Genomic DNA, 26,392 nt, shown 5'->3' with positions numbered 1-26,392 from the left:
GCCTTTAATGTAAAACATCCCAAGGCACTTCACAGGAATGTTATAAAGCAAAATTTAGCACCAAGCCATATAAGATGATATTCGGGAAGATGGCCTAAACCATGGTCAAAGAGGAGACTTTAAGAAGCATCTTAAAGGAGGAAAGCAAGGTGCAGACATGTAGGGAGGGAATTCCAGAGCTTGGGTCTAGGCATCTTAAGGCATGGCCACCAATGGTAGAGCAATTAAAATCAGGGATGCTCAAGAGGGCAGCATTAGAGGAGTGCACATTTCTTGGGAGGATTGTGAGGCTGGAGAAGATTAGAGAGAGAGAGGGAGAGATGAGGCCATGGAGGGATTTGAAAGCATGGATCAGAATATTAATACGGAGATAATATTAAACTGGGTGCCAGTGTAGGTCAGTGGGTACAAGTGTGATGGGTATGGAATTTGGTGCAAGTAAGGGCACGGGCTGCAGTTTTGGATGACCTCAAGTTTACAAAGTTTGTTTTCCAGCACTGACTGTTGGTCCTCTGACCTTTGAAATGTTTCTTGTATATAGTCAACAAATAGCCTTAAAAAACGAGAACCATTTCCCATTTTAGTGATGGGAAACTGGCAAAGAGTGCAGAGGACTGGAGAGGGGAAATAATAATAGTGGAGAAAGGCTACGGAAAGAGGCTGGGTGAACAGGTGGTAGTAGGAATAAGTGGGATGGAGTGAGAGTAAGCAAAAGGGCACCAGCAGTACTTGGACCATTAAAGTAGAAATGTATAACTAATTTTAATTAAGATAGATTTTTAAATCCCAAATATATAAAAGCCTGAGGTTGGTATCTGTAACACCAGCTAAATTGGAGAGTAAGGCCTGGATATTCGTGGAGTTGGGCTGAATCAAGAGGCCTTCAAAAATGGTGGATGAGATCCAATTCCAGGATTCCTGCACCCATTCCCAGCAAGTTTTGCCAGTGCAAGATAAGGATGCGGGTAGCCAGCTTATACGCCCTTCTCTGCTCCATTGTGCACGTGGCTATTTCAAACCCTCTACAATTTTGATGGGTCCAGGCCTGTTCTGTTTGTAGACGTGATTCACAGCTTCTCAGAGGAGTTGTGAACTGCAAGGGAATCCAGGACTTAAGTTGGGGGTGAAAACAAAGCCATTTAACATTCCCTTTGAAATGCATTGCTCTGCTTACCTTTTTATAAGGCTGTCAATCAATCACAGCCAGTCATAGTATCAGTGACAAAAAACTATTATCCACTTCACAACTCATAATCATTGAAAAAAAAACTCTTCAAAGAAAGATCAGGTTATTAAAGCTAATACATACATACATCAAACAAGGCTTGCACTTCCCTCTACAGCTTTGTAAACATTTGCCTGCCAAGAGCTAAGTGCATTTTCCATCCTTGGAGCTCAGTCAAGCATTCATAACGAGGCCATCTGGAAAACAGATGTCTGGCCAACTGCTCAACCTGCTTTTGTTGATACAGTTGCCAGATGTCCTCATTATGAATATTTGACTGAGCTCCAAGAATAGCTAATGCGCTTAGTTCTCGGCAGGCAAAGTTGACACAGCTTTCAGGGGAATGGTAGCTTTGTTTTGATTGACACATGTATTACCTTGTAATAATCTGCTATTTCCTTGATGAGGTTTTTCAATGTGTTTTTTTTATTTATACAAGATTAAGAGGAGTAAAGTGGATAAAAAGTTTTTCATCATTGATACCATGAATGGCTGTGATTGATAGCTTTTGAGAGGTTTTAAGAAGAGCAGTTTTTATTTTTTAAAACAGGAGATTTTCAAAGCCTCTTCGCTATTGTGTTACTTTCAGGATCATATAAATACTGTGGCTACAAGAGCAGGTCAGAGACTAGGAATCCTGTGATGAGTAACTCACCTCCTGACTCCCCAAAGCCTGTCCACCATCTACAAGGCACAAGTCAGGAGTGTGATGGAATATTCTGAGGAGAATGAATGAGAAAAAGCTTTTTCACACAGCGAGTAGTTAGGGTTTGGAATGTACTGTCTGGAAGTGTGGTGGAGGTAGGTTCAATTGCGGCGTTCAAGAGGACATTATTTCTATTTAGATAATCATCCAATGTGCTGAGTTATGGAGAAAAGGCAGGAGATTGGTACTAAGTTAAAATGCTCGGAGAACCAGTGTACACACGATGGGCCAAATGGCCTCCTTCTACACCATAAAAATTCTGTGATTCTCCACTTGCCTGGATGAGTGCAGCTCCAATGACACTCAAGGGGCTTGATGCCATCCAGGACAAAGCAGCCCGCTTGATTGGCTCCCCATCCACAAACATTCACTTCCTCCACCACTGACGAACAGTAGCAGCAGTGTGTACCATCTGCAAGATGCACTACAGGAACTCACCATGGCTCCATTGGCAGCACCTTCCAAACCAACAACCGCAACCATCTAGAAGGAGAAGGGCAGCAGATACATGGGAACACCACCACCTGGAAGCTCCCCTCCGAGCCACTCACCATCCTGACTTGGAAATATATCACTGTTCCTTCACTGCTGCTGGGTCAAAATCCTGGAACTCTCTCCCTAACAGCACTGTGGGTGTATCTACACCACTGGGACTACAGCAGTTCAAGGCGGCAAATCACCACCACCTTCTCAAGGGCAATTAGGGACGGACAATAAATGCTGGCCTAGCCAGTGATGGCTACATACCATCAATGAATAAAAAAAAAAAAATTTCAAAGACATCCCAGACTGCCAGTGGCTTACTGGTTCTGTATATAGCGGATACTGCGAGAGTGGATGAAGGATGCATTGGGGATATAGAAGGGGCATGGGGCATATGAGAGGCCTGTAAGAGGCCTGTCAGATATGAGAGAGCATGGAGGGAGTATGGGAGATAAGAGAGGGCATGGAGAGGGCATAGGAGGTGAGGGCTTGAGGGCCTAACAGTCACAATTACAGCGATAAACATAGGTGGGCATTCAAGCCTGCTGGCCTCACAGTCTACCTGCCTCCATCACACCACCTCAGGTCTGCCTCAGGAGGCAGCAAGCCTGATTCCACCCTGTTCCGCCTCCCCAGAACAAAAACATGGTGGCTGGGGCCTCCATAATGGAGAACGGTCTCTCAAAACCCTTCTACTTGATGAAAATCAGGCCCAAGGTGGATTGAATCAGAAGTATATTCAATGGGAATACACTAGCATGACAAAACATGTTGGAAATGCCATGATAAGAAAAGCATGACTGATATATGCATGGCAGGGAAGGTGGTAAAGGAAGTGCGTACATTCGCAAGACTTCAAATATGTTACTAGTAAACTTCCTGTAGCTTTGCTCACTATTAATTGGAGAAAATGGCATGGCTTTTCAGTGTGCTTGTGCTGTTATTTTATCTGTATGTATCTTCTTTACAATAATGTTGCTATCTGGTTAAAATGAACCATGTTTCAGCTGCACCACCTCTGATAGAAGAGTAAGTGGTGATATTAATGTTATAGCTCTATACTTTAATTTCAATGTATTGGGAGCATTACAGTGAACACAAACACCAAGGAGGATAGGGTATACAACTGCATTTGTAGCAGCATCATTAGGATGAATCATCTAACTTGTTAGCAATACAAGTATCACTAGCAAATTAATTTATAAATTCTACAGAGCCCAACCAGACTTGGTCATTTCTAGCATAGTCCCATATTAATCTCAGTCATATAGGATGTTGAGAACATTGAACTGTAAAAAAAGTCTTTCCGGAATAAATTATTCTACTTTATCACAACATACATGTGGCTACCAAAAACTGATTCCCAACGAGCTGCATTTGATCAAGTCAGTCAAACAGTAAATTAAGATTTTCAGTCACTTTTAGCCCATGTAAAGTCAGATGAACATCATACACAGAATAGCCTACTCCTGCTCCTAAGTCCTAAATCCTAAGAGGCTAGCAATTCATACTCTTATCTTTTATTGAGTTACTTTTCAAACTCAAAATGAGAACTCTATTTGTAAAAATCACTAAAACAATCATTTGTACTTTCTTTCCCAAGAACCTATATGTGATTGTCAAACTAGCCTCTGCTTTAGTTTGATTAAATGCTTTCTCTGGCTAATATTTTGTATTAATTGTTTACACTCACTGATTTATTGAGAGGCTTAGGTACAAACTTATTAAAAGTAAAACAACCTTGATACAGCAAAATACTTCTTTACATTAAATATCTTCTATACAACACTTCAATTCGATATATTTTTTATGGCACCCAGAGAAGTTAGAGAACACAACTAGTAACTTCAATCAACATCATAAAAATTGTCTCAGTATGTTTTTCAGCGATGTAGGACAAATCTATAAAATTAAAAGTCTATGTTTGCATATAACACTCCAATTTTATAAAGTCTCAGCAATCAATCCCAGAACTATGACTACAAGAGGTCCACAGATTCAAAGCCCCTGAGTCCAGGACCGAGTAAATGCAGGTGGCCTCACAATGGGGTGGGGAGGTGAGGCCCAGGGAGTGGGGAGAGAGAGGTGTGGGGGGTCTTGATGGAGAGGCTGGGGTAGACAGAGCGGGGGGGAACAGATCTTGTGGAGGGTGGCCATGGGGGGGGGGGGGGTGATTCAATGCCTGACGTGGAAAGGAGGCTTTTGAGAAAGGTGATCCCCTTGTGGACTATGGGACGGGGGCAAGCCTGGTTGTAGGGGTTAAAATAGAGAGTTGAAAGAGAGATGAAAAAATATGTGGGAGAGGGCATAAACACACTGGGGGTAAGTTTCTGCTTTGGGCACCATCAGAAATTTGGGTGCAAATTGTGTGGTCAGGTTATAGTTAGTTTCCACTAAAATTCATCTGCATATTAAAAAATCTTCCATGAACCAACGCACATTGCTGTTAAAATGTCATTTTTACGCCCTTGCCCAGAAACTATGGGAAATCTGTTATCTGAAAGCTCATAGCCATCCGCTGAAATGGAAGGCCATTGTAGCTGAAAGTTTACAAGTGGATCACTATGTGTTTGACTGCATCAATAAAGTTTGGAATTAGAGTAACCACCTGTACTGGTCTCCAAATGTGATAAACGTGATTCTTCCTATAAATTAGCAGCCATTTCAACAGAGAAGATTTAATAGAAAAATTGCTCTTGTGGTAATTGGATACAGTTGTTTCAGCCAAAAGGTGATAACAAAAAAATACTTTAGCTTTAATTATGCCATGATACATATCTTTGATGGTTATGTTGCTATTCTTTTTCTTAGCATTTTGATCATTCATTGTTGCTACTAGAGTTAACAAATTATAATACCAATCACAGAAACCTGCAGATGGTATAAATTATATAGAAACAGTTCCAAAATATTCATTGATTCACAATATTGTCATGCTGTATTTTGTGTTCTACGAAGAAAACAATGTGGGTACTATAAATGCAATAAACTTTAGAATGCTAAGATTGTATTGTATAGAGTGCCCTGTATACATGAAAAATTGTTTAAGAATTCCTCAGTTGCAATTCAAGAAATTATTACCCTCCCAATTGGTCTCCTGTCATTGGCATAAGTCAAGTCTCTTAAGTTCTAATTGTCAATTTATAAACAGCCCTTAAACACTATTACATTTGGAATTCAGTCTTCCTTCAGTTGACTGAGAAATGAAATTTCCGACAGAGTTCAAAAAGCAGTCCTTCAATAGTCACAGCTCATTTGTCTATCGGTTCCAGTACATTACCAGGCAGACCTCATTTTTTTTCTCATGTCAACATCTAATTAACTCCACTCACTACAAGATTTATTTTATTTGGAAAAGCAGAGAAGCGCCACCTAACCTGTTTACCAGCAAAGGACATCAGAGTTTATGGAACAGTCGGATCTAGTGCTGGCAGGTTTTCAAAATAATAATTTTTTGCTTGGAACATTAAATGTCATGTGTGACAGATGATAATTTTATGGATTATTTGTCTATCAATTCCTTATAAAACATTTGTGTAGTAACATATACAAATGGAGCTTTGAGGTATGAAGGAGTTGTAGCTACATGGACGACATTATAACTGCATTGAACACATGATAAGACATTAAAATTGGTAAACTCAAGTCAGAGAGACCACAAAAATGTAAAAAATGGGGATTATGGGTGGGAAGGCAAGCAATAAATCACAATGTTGCAGAAGTGCGTTCGATGCAATTGAAGAGCAAGGTATACTTCCTTTCCGGCCTGAAGCAGTTTATTTTGAAACTCAAAATAGAAAAAAATTGTCTTTCGCTCCACTGGCATTCATCAGCATGATAAGCACAAATAGAATTGAGCAAGAATTATAAAAAATAAGAAGGGCAAATCTGACACAATAGACTTGCCTTTTTTGCAAACATCTAGTTCATAATTCATATGTTTTAGAATATAACTTTTAGATTTAAGAATTGAAGTTTTAACTGTGGTTTATTGGGGGCATTTGGTTGGGAATCTGGTAAACAAAGTCAAAGGAGCCTGGGTTTATGCAATAAGGTCGGTGTTGACAGTGGACTTAAACAATGGATGACCTACCATTAGGCTTGTGGTAGAGTGAGGGGGTCTCCAATTAATTCAATAAGAAAATTAAATTATGTATGTAGTTCCGAGATGAAAAGAGGTTGGGGCAGCTGGGCAATGAGGGGGTTTCTTGATAAGGACAGAAATTCTGGAGAAAAGGTCATAAACTCCATTAGCAATGTACATTAGTCATATGGGTTACAGAATCAAAGAGTCGTGTTGAAGGTAAAATAATTAATTTACATTTCTGTTTGAGGACATCCTAAAGGACTCCACATTGTCATAAGTGGGGTAGAAGGTTCTTTTGTTTAAGTTATCTAAGTGTTTGGTCAGAAATCAGGCAGTTGCAGTTTTGCTTTGGTGTAGACCACATCTCACTGGGGTGGGAGAGCCAACAGGAGATAATTGTTAGCAGGCCTACACTTTAAGCTGAGAAAATACTAACTTTATCATTCACTGTACAGAATGTGGGTGCGGCTTGAGCTGAGTCTGGATTTCGTGAAGGAAAAAGCAGCTGGAAGATTTGCCTAGTTTGAAGCTAGAGGAAGGAATCTACAATGGTCCTCACAATAAAAGGCAATTAACCTTGTGACAGAACTCAGTCAGTTTGGAGACTTGAAACTGTTGCGAGGGGAGAGGGGCGGGGGAGCAGGGGGAAGAAGCAGGAAGATTTGTCTATCTTGGAGCTAGAGGAAGAAATTTATATTAACCTTTAGTGAAAACCAGCACTTAGCTTAGAGAATGCAATGAAGCCTAAGTTTGAGTTGAGAAGACTAAAGTTGAGGTTTTGAAGAGAATTTGGAAGATTGCTTAGCCAAAAGCTAATGGAAGGATCTCCATGAAACTTCATATCTCAGAGAAAGTTGAAATACTGGGGAGAATTAGAGTGAATTCCGGAGGGCTGTGGCATACCTGGTCCCAGGAAAAGTGAATGAACCTTCAAGATTCTTATGATGTATAAGGAAACTCTTGCGGAGAAGTAACAAGTAGAACTGAGTTTGTAGCATAAGCTATCGTGTTAAGTTAATGATGATCACTTTGTTTGATTTCTCTTTATATACAGTAGTTTGTTTTTGTTTAAAAACTTGAAATCTTGAGATAATTTCTTTCAGTTAATCACTGGGTGTTCGGATTTCTCTTTAAACATTAACAGTCCCTAACAGGATCGTAATGCCTTAACAAGGTTGCGTACACTGATGACTGGCTTACCTCCTGTCCTGTTAATGCATCTCCAACATCTACAATCTACAAATTCAAATCAGGAGTTTGATGAAATGCTCATTACTTGTCTACATTGGCACAGCTACAAGAATACTGATACACAAACTGACACCACCCAGATCATAGAAGTATGTTTGACTAGCACACAGGACTCAATATAATCCCCCTCCACTGGGGGTTCAGTATATAACATCAATAGAATGCACTGTAGTAACTTACCAACATTACCCAGTCCTATGAACCTTTACACCAAGAAGGACAGCTATAACAAAATTGTGGAACACCATCACCTCCAAGTTTCCCTCCAATTTACGCACCATAGCCTAACATCATCGTCAGAGCATCTTCAACACACAGACAACAGCGATTCAAATGGGTTTCACCAACTTCTCACAACTATGGACGGGAAAACTATGTCTTCAAAAGCAGCCACGTAAACCTCCATATTGCTGAACGGAGCTTACTCACTAAGAGTGAGCATGACATTTGTTTGGCATAATACGGAGTATTTCCTAGCTGATACTTCATGACCAAAAGGAAATTGTAATCTTCCACATTATACAAAAACAAGTGAGAAACATTAACACTGGCATCTACCCGACAATGTGGAAAATCGTCCAGGTATGTCCTGTCCACAAAAATAAGGACAAATCAATCCTGCCAGTAATCTCCCCATCACTCTACTCTCAATCATCAACAAAATGATGGAAGGTGTTGTTGATAGTCCTATAAAGTGGCACTTACTCAGTAATAACCTGTCATTGCTGCTCAATTTAGGTTCTGCCAGGGCCATTTGATTCCAGGCCTCATTACAGCCTTGGTTCAAATATGAGTGAAATAGGGGAATACCAGAGGTGAAGTGAGATGGACTGCCCTTGACATCAAGATAGCATTTGATTGAGCGTGACAACAAGGAGCTGTAGCAGAACTGAAGTCAATGGGAATTGGGAGGAAGATGGTTGTGGTTGTTGCAGACCAATCATCTCAGTCATGTCCTGGGCCTAACCATCTTCAGCTGCTCCATCCTATCCTCCAATACAAGGTCAGATGTGATGATATTCATTGAAGATTACAATGTTCAGTTCCATTCTCAACTCCTCAGACACTGAAGCAGACTGTGCCTGCATGCAGGTAACATTCAGACTTGTGCTGATAAATGGCAAGTAACATTCACGCCACACAAGTGTCAGGCAATGACTATCTCCAACAAGAGAGAAACTAACCAGCTCCCCTTGACATCTAATGGCATTACCATCATTGCATCAACATCATGGGGCGTGGTTACCAGTGACTAGGAACTTAACTGAACTAGCCATATAAATACTGTGACTACAAGAGCAGGTCAGAGGCTGGGAATTCTGACTTCCCAAAGCCTGTCCAACATTTATAAGAGCTAAGTCTGAACTGTGTTGGACAAGTGTGTTGCCAAAATGAATGGAGAAAGAAAGAGAGCTAACGTTTCAGGTTTGTGACTTTTCATCAAAACTCAATTCATGCTGCCAGACCTGCTGAGTATTTCCAGTCTGTTTTTATTTCAGAATTCCAGCATCTGCAGTATTTTGCTTTTGTGCCTAGGTGAATACAGCTCCAACAAGAATCCTAGGACAAGCAGCCCACTTGACTGGCACCCCATCCACCACTTTAAACATTCCCTCCCTCTAACACCAGTGAAAAGTGGCAGCAGTGTGTCCCATCTACAAGATGCACTGCAGCAACTCGCTAAGGCTCTTTTAACAGCACCTTCCAAACCCACGTAATCTACAAACTAAAGAACTATGGCAGCAGACACATGGGAACACCACCACCTGCAAGTTGCACTTCAAGTCTCACACCATCCTGACTTGGAACTATATCGCCGTCCCTTCACTGTCACTGGGTCAAAACCATGGAACTTCCTCCCTAATACATTGTGCGTGTATCTACATCGTGTGGACAGCAATGGGTCAAGGTGGCTGCTCAACACCACCTTGTCATGGGCAATTAGGAATAGGCAATAGATACTAGCCTTGCCAGCAATGCCCACATTCCTTGAACGAATAAAAAAATCCCCAAAAAAGTATGCCTATGCCAGTTCTTTGAAAGGGCTATCCAATTAGCCCCAGTCCCTGCTTTTTCCTCTTGACTCTGCATTTTGTTCTTTTTCAAAATGTTTACAATTTTTCCTTTTCCAACCATTTACAATAATTTGTCTGGTTTTCATGCAGTTTAGTGGGTCTTTCTCTTGGTATTATCAACTATTTTTTCCTTACTTTCTAACCCTCACATTTTACAAGCCTAGTTGAATTGCCCGCTTTTAATCACTCCCTCCCCCATTAAAAATGTGAAAGAATTTTTACTTTTTTAATGACATGTGATTTCTTAATTATCAAGATACTATCCACCTGTCTATAAGGCAGATGGTTTGCTTTTAATTTTACATTACTACTCCTTTTCCTTCGATATTTTCTGCACTTCATGGTTTCCTCAGCCAACAGAATGAGCCGAAGTCCCCTTCCCAATTCTCTCTTTAGTACCATAGCTGTTTGTAACGAACTGCACGAGAATGATGGAGAGGATCATTCCTCTTGTTCCTGTCTCTAGATGAAATATATTTAAATTCTGCATAGAATTCTGGTTTAAAATATAAGTTTACTGGTAGGTCAGCATGCTGACACCCAGGGACACTAATCAGGGACCGGGACCCAACAAAATTTATTTAAGCAAGGCAAAAGTAATGGAGAAATTAATGGCACTAAAAAGCATCAAAGGAGTGTCAAATATCTCAGGATCAGATTCCATCCAAAGATATTATAAGCAGTTAGGAACATTGCAGGTCCCCCAACTATGGGATGAAACATTTAAGTTATGGAGAGAGATTGGATAGACTTGGGTTGTTTCCCTTGAGCAGAGAAGACTGAGGGGCGATCTGATCAAGGTGTACAAGATTATGAGGGGCATGGACAGGGTGGATGGGGAGCAACTGTTCCCCTTAGTTGAAGGGTCAGTCACAAGGGGACATAAGTTCAAGGTGAGGGGCAGGAGGTTTAGGGGGCATGTGAGTAAAAACTTTTTTACCCAGAGGGTGGTGATGGTCTGGAATGCACTGCCTGGGAGGGTGGTGGAGTCGGGTTGCCTCACATCCTTTAAAAAGTACTTGGATGAGCACTTGGCATGTCATAACATTCAAGGCTATGGGCCAAGTGCTGGTAAATGGGATTAGGTAGGTAGGTCAAGTGTTTCTCACATGTTGGTGCAGACTGGATGGGCCGAAGGGCCTCTTCTGCACTGTGTGATTCTGTGATTCTATAATCTCCCAAAAGTTCTCTCAATTCGGGAACTGTCCTTTAGTTTGGAAAACTGCACCGGTCACTCTGCTGTTTAAGAAAGATTACAGAAGGAAACCAGGGAAAAAAAGACCAATAAGCCTAACATCTGTTGTTGGGAATAATAACAGAAAATGCCGGAAATGTTCCCCATCCTGACTTGAAAACATATCGCCATTCCTTAACTGTCGCTGGGTCAAAATCCTAGAATTCCCTTCATAACAGCACCATGAGTGTACCTACATCACATGGACTACAGTGGTTCAAGAAGGCAGCTCACCACCACCTTCTCAAGGGCAACTAGGGATGGGCAAAAAACGCTGGCCCAGCCAACAAAGCCCACATCCCACGAATATACAAAATAAGGTCCAGCAATATCTGTCTGGAGAGAAAAGAGTGTTAACGTTTTAGGTACATATGAACATACAAACTAGGAGCAGGAGTGGCCACTCAGCCCTTCAAGCCTGCAACAAGATCATGGCTGATCTGACCGTAACCTCGCGCCTACCCCAGATAACTTTCACCCCTTGTTAATCAAGAATGTATCTAGCTCTGCCTTAAAGATATTCAAAGACCCTGCTTCCACCACCTTTTAAGACTTCCAAAAGACTCATGACTCCCAGAGAAAAAAATTCTCATGTCTTAAACCTTATTTTTAAACCGTGACTCCTAGTTTCAGATTCTTCCGCAAGTGGAAACATCCCCTCCACATCCACTCTGTCAAGACCCTTCAGGATCTTAAAGGTTTTGATAAAGTTATCTCTTACGCTTCTAAACTCGTGGACACAGGCCAAACCGTATCCAACTTTACAACACAAGGCAACCCCATCAGAACATTAACTTTTTCTCTCTTCACAAATTCTGCCAAATCTACTGAACATTTCCAGCATTTTCTGTTTTTATTTCAAATTTTCAGCATCTGCAGTATTTTACTTTGTATCTGTTGTTCAAAGTCTACAGTTAGGGACAGAGTGACTCAGAAGTTGAACATTTTCAGCTGGTCAGAGGAGGGTAAAGGGTAGGTGGGTCATGGCTGATGAACTTTATTGGAGTTTTTAAGAGGTGACTAAATCAGGGCAAAAACAGAATTACCTGGAAAAACTCAGCAGGTCTGGCAGCATCGGCGGGGAAGAAAAGAGTTGACGTTTCGAGTCCTCATGACCCTTCGACAGAACTAAATCAGGGAATGTCAATCGATGTAATTATATGGATTTACGGAAGTCACTTAATAAAGTAGAGATTGTCAGCTGAAGTTGAAGCTTATGGAATTGAAGACAAATTACTGACCTGGTTAGGGAAGTGGCTGAGCGGATGGAGACAAAGAGTAGGGACGATGTTGAAATGCAGGATTGGGTTGGGTTACAGGGTCGGGTTGAGATGCCTGGATGGGTTGTTGGGTTCGTCACTGGTCTCGCTCTGTCCACAGCAACTTTCAGGGTAGCGCCTCCCGCCCTAAACACCAACTATTGGAGGTAAGTGACATTCCAGCCAGGCAACCCCATTTAAATACACAGGTTGATGAGTATGCACTTTAATTCGCAAGTAGCAGACTGCGGTATAATGGGTAATTTTGATTTTGGATGATACGCCCGTTTTAAACTCACCCAAAGTCAAAATTACTCCTTCACCCACTCAACTTTCACCCCTCCCCACTCCCTATTCCCCACATACTGAGCGTCAGCCGTTGACGTTCAATGTACTCACCGCGCTTACGTCACGCTTCTGCCAACAGCCGTTCACTACGGACTCGGCCGTTTCGTTTCCAAACGTGTGAAAAGACGTTCCAATCGGCTCTCGCGCCGCTTCCACCACAACAAACACTGGATAAGTTCCAGCTCCCGCACCTCACTTCCGCTGCTGCTCCTCTGCTGACGTGCGTGGCCCGCCTTCGTGCGTCTGCGCATTTAGGACCAAGTGCTGTGAAATGGTCTGAAGGTGTAAGTACAGTTTTTCCACTAACTGGTCACGCATAAAACCAGGCATACAATACCACCCCCATCGTCTCCAAAATCCTTATTCATACCTCACATATATAGAATATGCAGCAGAAAAACAGGCCATTTGGGCCAGCCCAGGTTTATGCTCTACTCAAGCCTCCTCCCATCTTTCATCATCTAAATGTATCAATCTCCCCTCGCTGTTTGTCTAGTTTCCACTCAAAAAGAGTTATACTATTCACTTCAACCACTCCCTGTGGTAACAACTTCAACACTGATACCACTCTTTGGGTAAAGAAGGTTCTTCTGAATTCCATGTTGAATTTCTTGGTGACTATCTTACATTGATGGCCTCTAGTCATGTTTGTCTCCATAACCGCACAAGGAAACATTCTCTCTATATCCATTCTAGTAAAACCTATCATTTTTTAAAAGACTGTTATTAGGTCACCCCTTCATCATTTTTCAAGCGAAATGAGCCCTTCTTCATTTTTAAAGTGAAATGAGACCCAGCCTGTCAATCCTTTCCCGATTTGTTTTCCCATGGATTTCTGGTATCATATCTATACCCTACTCAGGGCCTTTATATCCTTTTTATATATGATGACCAGATCTAGGGTTGCCAAACTTCAGGATTGTCCTGAAGTCACCAAAAATTAAAGATCAATCTCCATGACTCCATGCAACCCTGGAGAGAAATCATCAGCGCATAAAATAATTTGATCAGATCAGATCTAAGCTCTGCAGTTCTGCCACATCCAGTCATGAATGGTAGTGGACAATTAAACAACTCGCTGGAGAAGGAGGTTCTGTAAATATCCCCATCCTCAATGATGGAGGAGCCCAGCACATAAGTGCAAAAGATAAGGCTGAAGCATTGGCAACGATCTTCAGCCAGAAGTGCAGAGTGGATGATCCATCTTGGCCTCTTCTGAAGGTGCCCAGCATCACAGATGCCAGTCTTCAGCCAATTCAATTCACTCCACACAATATCAAGGAATAGCTGAAGGCACTGAATAGTGCAGAGGCTCTGGGGTCTGACAATATTCCAGCAATATACTGAAGACTTGTGCTCCAGAACTTGCAATGCCCCTAGCCAAGCTGTTCCAGTACAGCTACAACACTGGCAACTACCTGGCTATATGGAAAGTTGCCCAGGTATGTCCTGTACACAAAAAGCAGGACAAATCCAACCCAGCAAATTACCACCCCGTCAGTCTACTGTCGATCATCAATAAAATAATGGAAGGGGTCATCAACAGTGCTATCAAGTGGCACTTGCTGAACAATAACCTGCTCACTGACACTCAGTTGGGGTTCTGCCAGGGCCACTCAGATCCTGACCTCATTGCAGCCTTAGTTCAAGCAAGGATAAAAGACCTGAACTCCAGAGGTGAGATGAGATTGACTACCTTTGACATCTAGGCAGCATTTGACTGAGTGTGGCATCAAGGAGCCCTAGCAAGACTGGAGTCAATAGGAATTGGGGAAAATTCTCTGCTGGTTGGAGTCATACTTAGCATACAGGCAGATTGTTGTGGTTGTTGGAGGTTTGCTCCATCTTTGCTCCAGGACATCACTGCACGAATTCCTCAGGGTAGTATCCTAGGCCCAATCATCTTCAGCTGTTTCATCAATGACCTTCCTTCCATCATAAGGTCAGAAGTGGTGATGTTCACTGATGATTGCACAATGTTCAGCACCATTCGTGACTCCTCAAATACTGAAGCAATCCATGTCCAAATGCAGCATGACCTGGATAATATCCAGGCTTGGGCTGAGCAGTAGCAAGATACATTCACAATGCACAAGTTCTAGGGAATCACCATCTCCAGCAAGAATTTAACCATCACCCCTTGACATTCACTGGCATTACCATTGCTGAATCCTCCACTATCAACCTCTTGGGGGTTACATAGACCAGAATCTGAATTGGACTGGCCATGGAAATATTGTGGCTGGAAGATCGGGTCAGAGGCTAGGAATCCTCGGAAACTAACTCATTTCCTGACTCCCTAAAGCTTGTTCATCAATTGCAAGGCCCATTCAGGACAGTGATGGAATATTCCCCACTTGCCAGGATGCATGCAGCTACAACAACACTTAAGAAGCTTGGCACCATCCAGGACAAAGCAATCCGCTTGATTGGCACCCCATCCACAAACATTTATTCCCTCCACCACCGACACACTAACAGCAGTGTGTAGCACCTACAAGATGCACTGCAGGAACTCACCAAGGCTCCTTCAATAGCACCTTCCAAACCCACGACACTACCATTTAGAACAACAAGGGCAGCAGACACATGGGAACACCACCAGCTGGAAGTTCCCCTTAAGCCACTCAACATCCTGATTTGGAAAGATATCGCCGTTCCTTCACTCTCGCAGGGTTAAAATTCTGGGACTTCCTTCCTAACAGCATTGTGGGTGTACCTACACCACATGGACTGCAGCGGTTAAAGAAGGCAGCTCACCACCACCGTCTCTTGGGCAATTAGGGATGGGCAATAAATGCTAGTCCAGCCAGCGATGCCCACATCACGTAAATGAATTTAAAAAATGAAACAATTGTAGTTACAAAAAGAAATGAAAAAACTTGACTTGGAAAGATAAAGAGAGGAAAAAGAACGATAGAAAGGTTTCAAAGAGAAGGGAAAAGAGAAAAATAACGACTATAAAGGGAAAACCTTGAATTTCAGAGCGAAATGGAAGGAAGAAAATTTAATCTTGCCAATGAAAAACTTAGAATAACAAACAGGGAATAACAGGGAAACTTGATGAATCAAATTTAATTCCTGGTTTTGATTTGACTGGGAATCTTGTCAAGGACAAGGACCTTGTGTGTAAATTCAGTGAGGATGTATTTGAAATGTATTTTGTGTCACTTGAAAAAGTTTCTACAAAAGTGCAATGGCCAAAGTAAAGCTGTACAGCCTTATTGCAAAGCGTGTCCATGGGGAAAGTGTTAAAAATGTACTCATAACTTTCAGACATGCAATCTAGTGATTATGATCCAGTGAAGAATGCTGTTCTCAATGCAAATGAGCTGGTGCCTGGAAGCTTACAGGCAAAAGTTTAGAATTGTAAGGAAGAGACAGAGTAAGACTTTTGTGGAATTTGTTAGAGAAAAGAAAATTAAATTTGATAGGTGGTATAGGGCTATGAAGATTGAGCTGGATTTTGAAAACCTTAGAGAGATGATGCTAATGGAAGAATTTAAAAAGAGTGCCCCTTTAGGAATAAGGCCCCACCTAGATCATAAAGCTTCTAAGAAACGGGCCCTACAATTATGGTTAGTGACTAAGAGTTGTCTCACAGACATGTAACTAGAAGTAGACCATTGTTTTCAAACCTATAGAGAAACAGGAGAGATAAGAACTCATAGCATCAACTCGCAGACACTTCCTCCTACCTCTCCCTGGACCATGACCCCACCACTGAACATCAAGCCATTGTTTCCAGGACTGTCACTGACCTCATCTCCTCTGGGGATCTTCCTCCCACAGCTTCCAACTTGATAGTCGCCCAACCTCGGACGGCCCGCTTCTATCTCCTACCCAAAATCCACAAACAGAACTGCCCCGGTAGACCAATTGTCTCAGCTTGCTCCTGCCCCACAGAACTCATTTCTCATTATCTTGGCCCCCTTCTCTCTCTCCTTGTCCAGTCCCTTCCCACCTACATCAGTGATTCCTCTGACACCTTACGTTACATCAACAATTTCCAGTTCCCTGGCCCCAACCGCTTCCTCTTCACCATGGACGTCCAATCCCTCTACACCTCCATCCCCCATCAGGATGGTCTGAGGGCCCTTAGCTTCTTCCTCGAACAGAGGCCCGAACAATCCCCATCCACCACTACTCTCCTCCGTCTGGCTGAACTTGTTCTCACACTGAACAATTTCTCCTTCGGCTTCTCTCACTTCCTCCAAATAAAAGGTGTGGCTATGGGTACCCGCATGGGCCCCAGCTATGCCTGTCTCTTTATGGGGTACGTGGAACATTCCTTGTTCCAGTCCTACTCCGGCCCCCTTCCACAACTCTTTCTCCGGTACATCGATGATTACTTCAGTGCTGCTTCATGCTCTCGTCAGGACTTGGGAAAATTTATTAATTTTGCTTCCAATCTCCACCCCTCCATCATTTTCACGTGGTCCATCTCTGACACTTCCCATCCCTTCCTTGACCTCTCTGTCTCAATCTCTGGTGATAGACTGTCCACCAATATCCATTACAAACCCACCGACTCCCACAGCTACCTCGACTACAGCTCCTCACACCCCGCTTCCTGTAAGGACTCCATCCAATTCTCTCAGTTCCTTCGCCTCCGTCGCATCTGTTCCGATGATGCTACCTTCAAAAACAGTTCCTCTGACATGTCCTCCTTCTTCCTTAACCGAGGTTTTCCACCCACGGTCGTTGACAGGGCCCTCAACTGTTTCCAGCCCATCTCCCGCGCATCCGCCCTCACGCCTTCTCCTCCCTCCCAGAAACATGATAGGGTCCCCCTTGTCCTCACTTATCACCCCACCAGCCTCCTCATTCAAAGGATCATCCTCCGCCATTTCCGCCAACTCCAGCATGATGCCACCACCAAACACATCTTCGCTTCACCCCCCCCCATCGGCATTCCGTAGGGATCGTTCCCTCCGGGACACCCTGGTCCACTCCTCCATCACCCCCTACTCCTCAACCCCCTCCTATGGCACCACCCCATGCCCACACAAAAGATGCAAAACCTGCCCCTTCACTTCCTCTCTCCTCACCGTCCAAGGGCCCAAACACTCCTTTCAAGTGAAGCAGCATTTCACTTGCATTTCCCCCAACTTAGTCTACTGCATTCGTTGCTCCCAATGTGGTCTCCTCTACAATGGAGAGACCAAACGTAAACTGGGCGACCGCTTTGCAGAACACCTGCGGTCTGTCCGCAAGAATGACCCAAACCTCCCTGTCGCTTGCCATTTTAACACTCCACCCTGCTCTCTTGCCCACATGTCTGTCCTTGGCTTGCTGCATTGTTCCAGTGAAGCCCAACGCAAACTGGAGGAACAACACCTCATCTTCCGACTAGGCACTTTGCAGCCTTCCAGACTGAATATTGAATTCAACAACTTTAGGTCTTGAGCTCCCTCCTCCATCCCCACCCCCTTTCTGTTTCCCACTTCCTTTTGTTTTTTTCCAATAAATTATATAGATTTTTCTTTTCCCACCTATTTCCATTATTTTTAAATATTTTTAAATCTTTTATACTCTCCCCACCCCCGCTAGTGCTATACCTTGAGTGCCCTACCATCCATTCTTAATTAGCACATTCATTTAGATAATATCACCAACTTTAACACCTATGTGTTCTTTTGTTCTATTGTTGGTGACATCTTTTGATGATCTGCTTCTATCACTGCTTGTTTGTCCCTACAACCACACCAACCCCCTCCACTTCTCTCTCTCTCTCTCTCTCTCTCTCTCTCTCCGCTCCCCCCCCCCCCAACACACACACACACCTTAAACCAGCTTATATTTCAACTCTTTCTTGGACTCGAACTCAAGTTCTGTCAAAGGATCATGAGGACTTGAAATGTCAACTCTTTTCTTCTCCGCCGATGCTGTCAGACCTGCTGAGTTTTTCCAGGTAATTCTGTTTTTGTTTAGGAGAGATAAGAAACCTGATAATAAACAGAATACTGTTTACAGTGAGGAAGGTAGTAGAAATGAAAAGATAGAAACTCAGAGTGATTAAAAAAAAGATAGTATGAAGGATAAGTATGATTTATGGGGACCAACATGTTATTTTTGTCATAAGAAAGGATATCTGAAGCATATCGTTGGTAATTAAAATCCAAAACTTTAGCATCTATGGGTCTGCAGAAAATGTTATACCAGTAGGTGGTGCTTTTGACAAACAAGTAGCTTCAAATGACAACGTCACACGAGATGGGACATGTTAATAAATATCACATAAAGTTTATTAAAGATTTTTAAAATGGACATGAAACCTCATCCTGCCAGTGGATGAAGTTTCATGTTTTTTCTACTGCCCGCTGGGGCTCTTGGCCTGCCCGCCAACCTTAAGATTGGATGGGCAGGGCCTTTAATTGGGTTAATTATCCTGTCAATGGCCTCAATTGGCCAGTGACAGGTTGGCGGGCGCACAGCTGGTTTCGCTGTCCGCCCGCATTCCTGAATATTTAAATGGGGTGGAATGACGTCGGGGGTTCCTTCTGACGTCATCCCGTGTCATTTTTGCGTCGGCAAGTGGGCCCCGTCCCCAACTCGCTGACAGAAAAATTCTGGCCATGATGTTAAGCTGATCAGTCTATAATTTCCTGGGCATATTTTGTCCCCTTTCTTAAATATAGAAATTACATTAGATATCCTCCAGTCTTCTGGCCCTACACCTTTTTCTAGTGAATTATTAAATATGTGTCATGTTACCTCTGCTGTCTCTTTCCTGGATTCTTTAAAAATATGTGGATGCAATCCATCCCGACTAGGGGCTTTATCCTCTTTGAGTTTGATTAGTTTATTCAATATATCCCCTTTTTTATCGTAAATGCACTAATCTCATTGCTCATCTCATCTTTCAATGTCATGTCTGTCTGTTCCATCTTCCTGGTAAATACCAAATCAAAATAATTATTTAATATTACTGCCATCTCTCTGTTGTTACCTATGGTATTATTCTGCCTACCCTGTAACAGTCCTATTCCCATCACAGTGCTCCGTTTTATATTGATGTGCCTGTAAAATCTTTTACTATTTTGTTTTATGTTCCTTGCTAATTTAATATCATGATTCCTCTTTACATTCCCAATCTTTTTGGACTTTTCTTCCGATCTCTTTGTATTCTCTCTTGTCATGAAGAAGAATTACAAAATTTTGCCACGGTTTTATGCTGTACCATTGCTGAAATGTTGGGTGCGCCCCAGTTTAAATTATGACTGGCTCTGTACATTTTCAGTGTACCTACATGCCATTTTCCTACATTCAAGGCTGTTTTTGCATTGTTAGCTGTTGATTTGCTTATTCTTGTTTTCTAGGTTGGTATATATGGAATCTTTAGGTTACTTAAGAACCATAACTTCTTAGAGTTTCCTTTTTCCTTCTAGGAATTAGATTGATGATGTCCAAACTTGTTTCATTCAAAATCCTTCTACCTGTCAGATAGAAGAACAATTTGGATTTAAGACTATTCTTCAGCAGATCTACTGTATATACAGTGCCCTAAAAGGTTATTTGTTAATATGATGAAGTGGAAACTGCATTGCAACATATTTGAATGTTTCATGCAATTACTGGATGCAAACAGGATTGCATCCTATAATTAGTACTTTGGTCAACAGTTATGTTTTTATCTCAATAAGAAAGATTGGAAAATAAAAGGGTTCCCAGTATATTTAGTCTTTAATTCATTTCAGGTAATAAATCATAGTAAGAATTGTATTTAGTCATACAAGACAATATAATGTAGTGAGATTATGTCGAATGAAACTGCAGGCATTACAGATAGCATTGATTAACTCCAGCTAGCAGCCTACAACAATTATAGTTCTTTAATTAACAACATGGAGAAGCTTTCATTCTGTGTACATGAGGAAGGAAGGTTGCCTTTCCAACTCCCCTAGTCATTTTTCAACTTTGAAGATTTGGTACAAATTCCCAATAAAATATTAATCATCTTGTTTCAGGATACATGCCTTTGACTGTGCTGTAATTTATAATCTACCATACTTATCAGTATGATTTTTAACAGCTTCACTTGATTTATTATAGTAGTTATGTGTTAACTTATTATACAGCTAGGTGACCTTTTGCCAAATAATCTTTTTAAAAATGCACTGGAGTTTGCTCAGGTGACAGTGTTTATCAGCAGCTGCATTAGAAGTGAAAGCTTCAATGTCAGGGCTATTAACAATGTTTTTAATGTTTCGCTTTGCATGCTGCAAATTTGTTTATGAACATTACGACCTAGAAATTCAAACATATTTGAAAATGGGGGCGCAGGCCCTGATAGTGTTAACTCCGGCAGCATATAATATTTGTACTGTCTGCTAATTATAATTATGTAGGCTTACAGCCAGCGCTGCATGTGCTCTGCATGGGTACATTATGGGGCATCTTTAATATCTCTCTGAGTACACTCTGGCTAATACAAAAATGACTGCAATAAAGTTCTCTGAGGGAGACCCATGGTTCTCCAATGGAGGTCTTGGGTGCAGATAGTGGGTAGAAAGGGAGAGATCATTTTTGCTCCAGGGTATAGGAAGCTGTTCAGCCATCAGAATGTAAGAAATAAGCTGGAGTAGGCATTTGGCCCTTCAAGCCTACTCCATCATTCAGTAGGATCGTGGTTGATCTTCTACCTCAACTCTACCTTTCCACATTATCCCGATATGCCTTAATTCCCTAAATATCTCAAGATCCGTTGATATCTGTCTTGAATATACCCAATGACTGGGCATTTACAGCTGTCTGGGATACAAACTTCCAAAGATTCAAAACTCTTTGAGTGAAGAAATTTCTCAGTCCTAAATGGCAAGCCCCTTATTCTGAGATTGTGACCCCGTGCTCCACATTCCCCAGATAGGGGAAGCATTTTCTCAGTATCTACCCTGTTAACCTCTTAAGAATTTTATGTTTCAATGAGATCACCTCTCATTCTTCTTCTTCATCATTAGGGAATATAGGCCTAGTCTTATTAATCTCTTCTCATAGGACAATCCTCTCATCCAAGGACTCAGTCCAGTGACCTTCATTGTACTCCACCCTGGGTAGTATATCCTTACTAAGGTAAGGAGACCCAAATTACACATAGTACTCCAGGTGTGGCCTCACCAATGCCCTGTGTAATTTCAGTAAGACTCCTTTACTCATGTTCTCCAATCCCATCCAAATGCGAGGTGAGAAAAATCTTTTCACATAGTGAGCAGTTAGGTTTTGGAATGGATTGCCTGGAATTGTGGTGGAGGCAGGTTCAATTGAGGCATTCAAGGGGGCATTGGATGATTACTTAAATAGAAACAATGTGCAGGGTTGTGGAGAAAAGGCAGGAGACTGGCACTAAATTAAAATGCTTAGAGAGCCGATGCAGACATGACGGGCCGAATGGCCTCCTTCTACGCCATAACGATTCTTTGGTGACAATAGCTAACATACAATTTGCCTTCCTAATTTCTTGTTGTACCTGTACTAGGACACCTAGATTTCCCTGAATGCAATCATGCTTCAGTCTGTCATTTTCAAAAAATATTCCTTTTTATTTTTACATGAAAGTGGATATCTTCACACTCTGCCAATTTGTATTCCAATTGCCAAGTTGTTGCTCACTCATCCATCTTATCTATATCCCTCTGCAGCCTCTTAGCATCCTCCTCATCACTTACTTTCCCACTTAACTTTATATTATCATCAAACTCGGATACATTAAGCTCAGTCCCCTCATCTAAAGTCATTAATATAGACTGTAATAGCTGAGATCCAAGTACTGATTCTTGTGGTACCCTGCTAGTTTTAGCCTACTATCCCAAAAATGCCCTGTTTATTCTTACTCTGTTTTCTGTGCATTTATCAATCTCTATTCTATGTTAATATATTACCCTAATCCCATGAACCCTAATTTTGTGAAATAACCTCTTGTATGGCACCTTATCAAATGCTTTTTGAAAATCCAAATACACCCCATCCACCGGTTTCCCTTATCCATTACATCCTCAAAAAACTCTAACAGATTTGTCAAACATGATTTCCCTTTCATAAATCTGGGTTGACTTTGCTTAATCATATTATGATTTCCTAGGTGACCTATAACCAGGTACCTAATAATAAGTTCTGACATAAGAGCATAAGAGCATGAATAGGCCATTCAGCCCCTCAAGCCCGCTCCACCATTTAACTAGATCACAGTCCTAAATGGCTTACCTCTTATTCTGAGACTGTTTCCTGGTTCCAGACTACCCCCACCCCCCACAACAACCAGGGGAAACATCCTTCCTGTATGCACGCTGTTGAGCCCTGTAAGAATTTTGTACACTTCAATGAGGTCACCTCTCATTCTTCTAAATTCTAGAGAATACAGGCCTAGTCTCTTCAATCTTTCGTCATAGGATAATCCCACCATCCCAGGGATTAGTCTGGTGAACCTTCGTTGCACTCCCTCCATGGCCAGTATATCTTTACTTAGGTAAGGAGACCAAAACTGCACACAATACTCCAGGTGTGGTCTGACCAGGGCTCCATATAGCTGCCACAAGAAAAATTAAATTTCACCTGCTGCTGAGGTGGGATTTAAACCCATGTTCTCACAGCATTAGCCTGGGCCTCTAGCTTACGAGTCCCATGACATTACCACTATGCCATCATCTCCCCAGTATTGATTTTATACTAACTAGTCCATAGTTCCATTTTCTCTCTTCCTCCTTTCTTAAACAACAGGATTATATTTGCTATCCTCTAATCCTTAGGACCTTATCTAGAATCTGAGGAATTTTAGAAGATAACCAATGTATCCACCATCTCTGCAGTTACTTCTTTTAAAATCCTAGGATGCGGGTTATAAGGTCCAGAGGATTTGTCGCTACTTAGTTCCATTAATTTCTCCAGTGCTATTTCTTTATTTATACTGATTTCTTTAAATTCCTCATTTGATCCTTGGTTCCTCATTATTTCTGGAATGTTTTTTGTGTCTTCAACATGAAGATTTATACAAAGCATTTGTTTAATGTCTTGCCATTTCCTTGTAATCTATTGTAATTTCACCTGTCTCAGGCTCTGCTGAGTCCATGTACTAATTGCTTCCTATTTACATACCACAGAAACAGTTACAATCTGATTTATGTCTCTTGCTAGTCTACTCTCATGCTGTTTTCTCTTTCCTTAACAATTTATTGGTCTTCCTTTGCTGAATTCTAAAATCCTCCCAATCCTCAGGCTTACTACTTCTTTTGGCAACATTATAAGCCTCTCCTTTTGATCTAATGTTATCTTTAATGACCTTTATTAACCGCATTGTTAGGTTCAGACATTGACACCGTGCATTTTTACTGGTTAATTTAGACGAGGTGTCTTCACATGGTGAGTCACTCTGCAAACATGCGCAGGAGCTAAGGCAGGGGGAATAGAAGGCCACAGATTCCAGCTCGTTGCAGGTCATGGTAATATCCCAGTTTTGCTGCAAATGCTCTGAATCTGACTTCAATGGCCCTGTCTACCAAATAAGGCTGATGGACATAAGTGGTAAATGCTGGTTGCATTTGGCAGCCTGCAAGCAACCTTGTTCTGGATTTGGTGTTGGTGTTCATATTTGTATTCCACTGGGAGCAAGACCCATAGGCTGGATTGAAAGGAAGCAATAGGATGGTGCTGAAAAGAATTGTGGTGTATTTGGAATAGGAGAGATGACTTAGGTGAAAGCTCTTTGATTTTTTTGGCCTCTGAGAGCTCAGGACCTTGGTAACCTTGACAGCCACAGGCAGTGCTGCCCATGTCTTTGTGTGAGGCTCAAGCTGTGGGCTGCAGCAAGTCAGTGACAGCTTCCTTTATGAAGTGAAGGCATGTCAGACATTGCCTCTCAGACAAGGTGAGATAGGAGAAGTGCTCCCTGAAGACCAGTTGTGGATATGACTGTCTTTGCAGCCTCCTCTTTCTCCTTCCTCTTGTAGCAACTTCTTATGCTCCTCACATTCTTCTTTGCTGCTCCCCTCAGCCTTCAGCTTCACTAGGAGCCTATGAGACCACACCCATGACTGCAGAAAAACTACCTATGTGGCTACCAACTAAAGTGCAACACCAGCAAAATTTTGCTCTGTGCAGGCAAAGTGAACTATCCAGAAGCTAATCAACAGCCTGAAAGGACAGATCAAAAACTAACCTGTATGTACTGCATGATGCCTTTAAATAGTGCTAGTGATGTGTTCTGCTGGCACCATGTGTTGCTGGGTGAGTTCAGTATGTGGTGAATCACATGCTAGGACATACCAAAGTTGAAAAGGGGTCCTGCAAAAAGTGCAAAAGCTTAAATTAAATAAGATATTTAGCTCTTATCATAATTCTGATGTGCTCTTCTGATGCCAACGGACTTACACCAACATGGTGGGCAACACGCTTCTGGTTGGACTGAGCTTGCACATCTTGCTGCCAAATTGGAAGCTTAGGAGCCCATATTGTGCCTAGAAAACAGGTGGTGCACTCTCTAATTTCTATGCCTGGTTTCTCTTAAATTACAGGTGAGCTTTAGTAAGGCTTCAGCTTTATGTGAAGAAAAATGAAAAAATGTGCCAGCCTGCTCCAGGAAAGCACTCTCGAGCCCAAGGTTTCAGTCCATGACCTGTCAGAAGAATTTATGTACCCACTGGAACCCTACCAAACACCCCATATGATGAACATGGTCATCTTCACCTCGAAGGACAAACAAGATAGATGAGCTTTTAGCACAGATCTAAGCAAGGCCTTGCCATCTACGAAAATGATCCTAACTGCAAATTTTGGACTCTGCTATCAACATAGTGTGAAAAAAGCAACTTTCACTTGGTTTTCAGCTTCTTGTTTCTGCCATTGTAGGAACTCCTGTGCCTGCTCTGAGATGTTTTTAAAATTATTTAAGAGATAGTAAAGAGTTGAATAGAGGACAGATGTGCTCGTAAGTTATGGCAGTCTTATACAAAAGTGAAAGCATCTCAAACCATTGTCACCATTGAAATATTGTACTTATTTTGTGGGACTGAATGATCTCAGAGATTGCAACACAGCCTTTAAGTTAATTTTAGAAAGCTGTCAAACTTTATTTGAAATTTAACCTACATGTGTTACCATCAATTTTTTCCGTAGAATGATTTATCACTCCATGGAGCAATGGCAATATCAAGGTATATGCAATCTTAAATGTGGTCTGTTCCACATAAGTGAATGGGTTACAATTCAGGAGATGCATTGCAAGAATTTCAAACTGTTTTTATAAGTAGATAATGCATGCAATGAAACTAGTAGCTTATGAAAAATACATCACATGAGCATCAAAAGGATGTTAACTATGTTGTCACTTGAATGTTTTACATTCTGTGATATCTTATCCTGAAATAAAGTAATCATTTTTATATTTACCGACATTTTTGGGTGATGTATTCTTTGATGTGGAGTGGTAGGTATGATGATATAATGTTTGATTTGAAAACTAATTTTACATAGTTGCTTAAACCAGTACTACAAAAGCCACATACTTTGTGCAAAGCCAACACAAACCAATCCCACAGGAAAACTTTACTGAAATTGATGAATTTTACATGGAAGCTTTGCTTCCAGTGAAACACGATTAACTACTCTTTCTTTTTTAAAGGTAACTTTAAGGTTAAGACAGACAAAATTAGTTTCTCTATTCTAAAGACCTGTGGCCCTTCTATCACATTCAACACAAGTGGACAGCATGACAGAAAAGCTACAAAATTAGTGGG

General features: G+C 41.7%; 1 protein-coding gene and 1 long non-coding RNA gene across 7 annotated transcripts in view; one reads left to right on the top strand and one right to left on the bottom strand.

Annotated features, from left to right (window-relative positions):
• The window catches only part of LOC121276574 (kelch-like protein 5), a 187,960-nt gene extending 175,111 nt beyond the window's left edge, over nt 1-12,849 (bottom strand). For 4 of the 6 annotated variants that reach the window (XM_041185173.1, XM_041185191.1, XM_041185201.1 and 1 more), the window contains exons 1-2: nt 12,720-12,827; nt 12,303-12,467 (exon numbers count right to left, since the gene is read on the bottom strand). The gene's annotated coding sequence lies outside the window, so the exon portion shown is untranslated. Of the gene's footprint in view, nt 1-12,302; nt 12,479-12,719 lie in introns of all 6 variants that reach the window. The other 2 variants (XM_041185165.1, XM_041185155.1) reach the window with 2 other exon arrangements.
• On the top strand, nt 12,819-26,050 carry LOC121276604. The gene is made up of 2 exons (XR_005942693.1): nt 12,819-12,952; nt 25,172-26,050. It is a non-coding gene; the product is annotated as an uncharacterized LOC121276604 (long non-coding RNA).
• Nucleotides 26,051-26,392: the final 342 nt, after the last annotated feature.

Source organism: Carcharodon carcharias, chromosome 1 (genome assembly GCF_017639515.1).
Source record: "Carcharodon carcharias isolate sCarCar2 chromosome 1, sCarCar2.pri, whole genome shotgun sequence".
Classification (NCBI taxonomy): domain Eukaryota; kingdom Metazoa; phylum Chordata; class Chondrichthyes; order Lamniformes; family Lamnidae; genus Carcharodon; species Carcharodon carcharias.
This window is presented reverse-complemented; position numbering and strand designations above follow the sequence as displayed.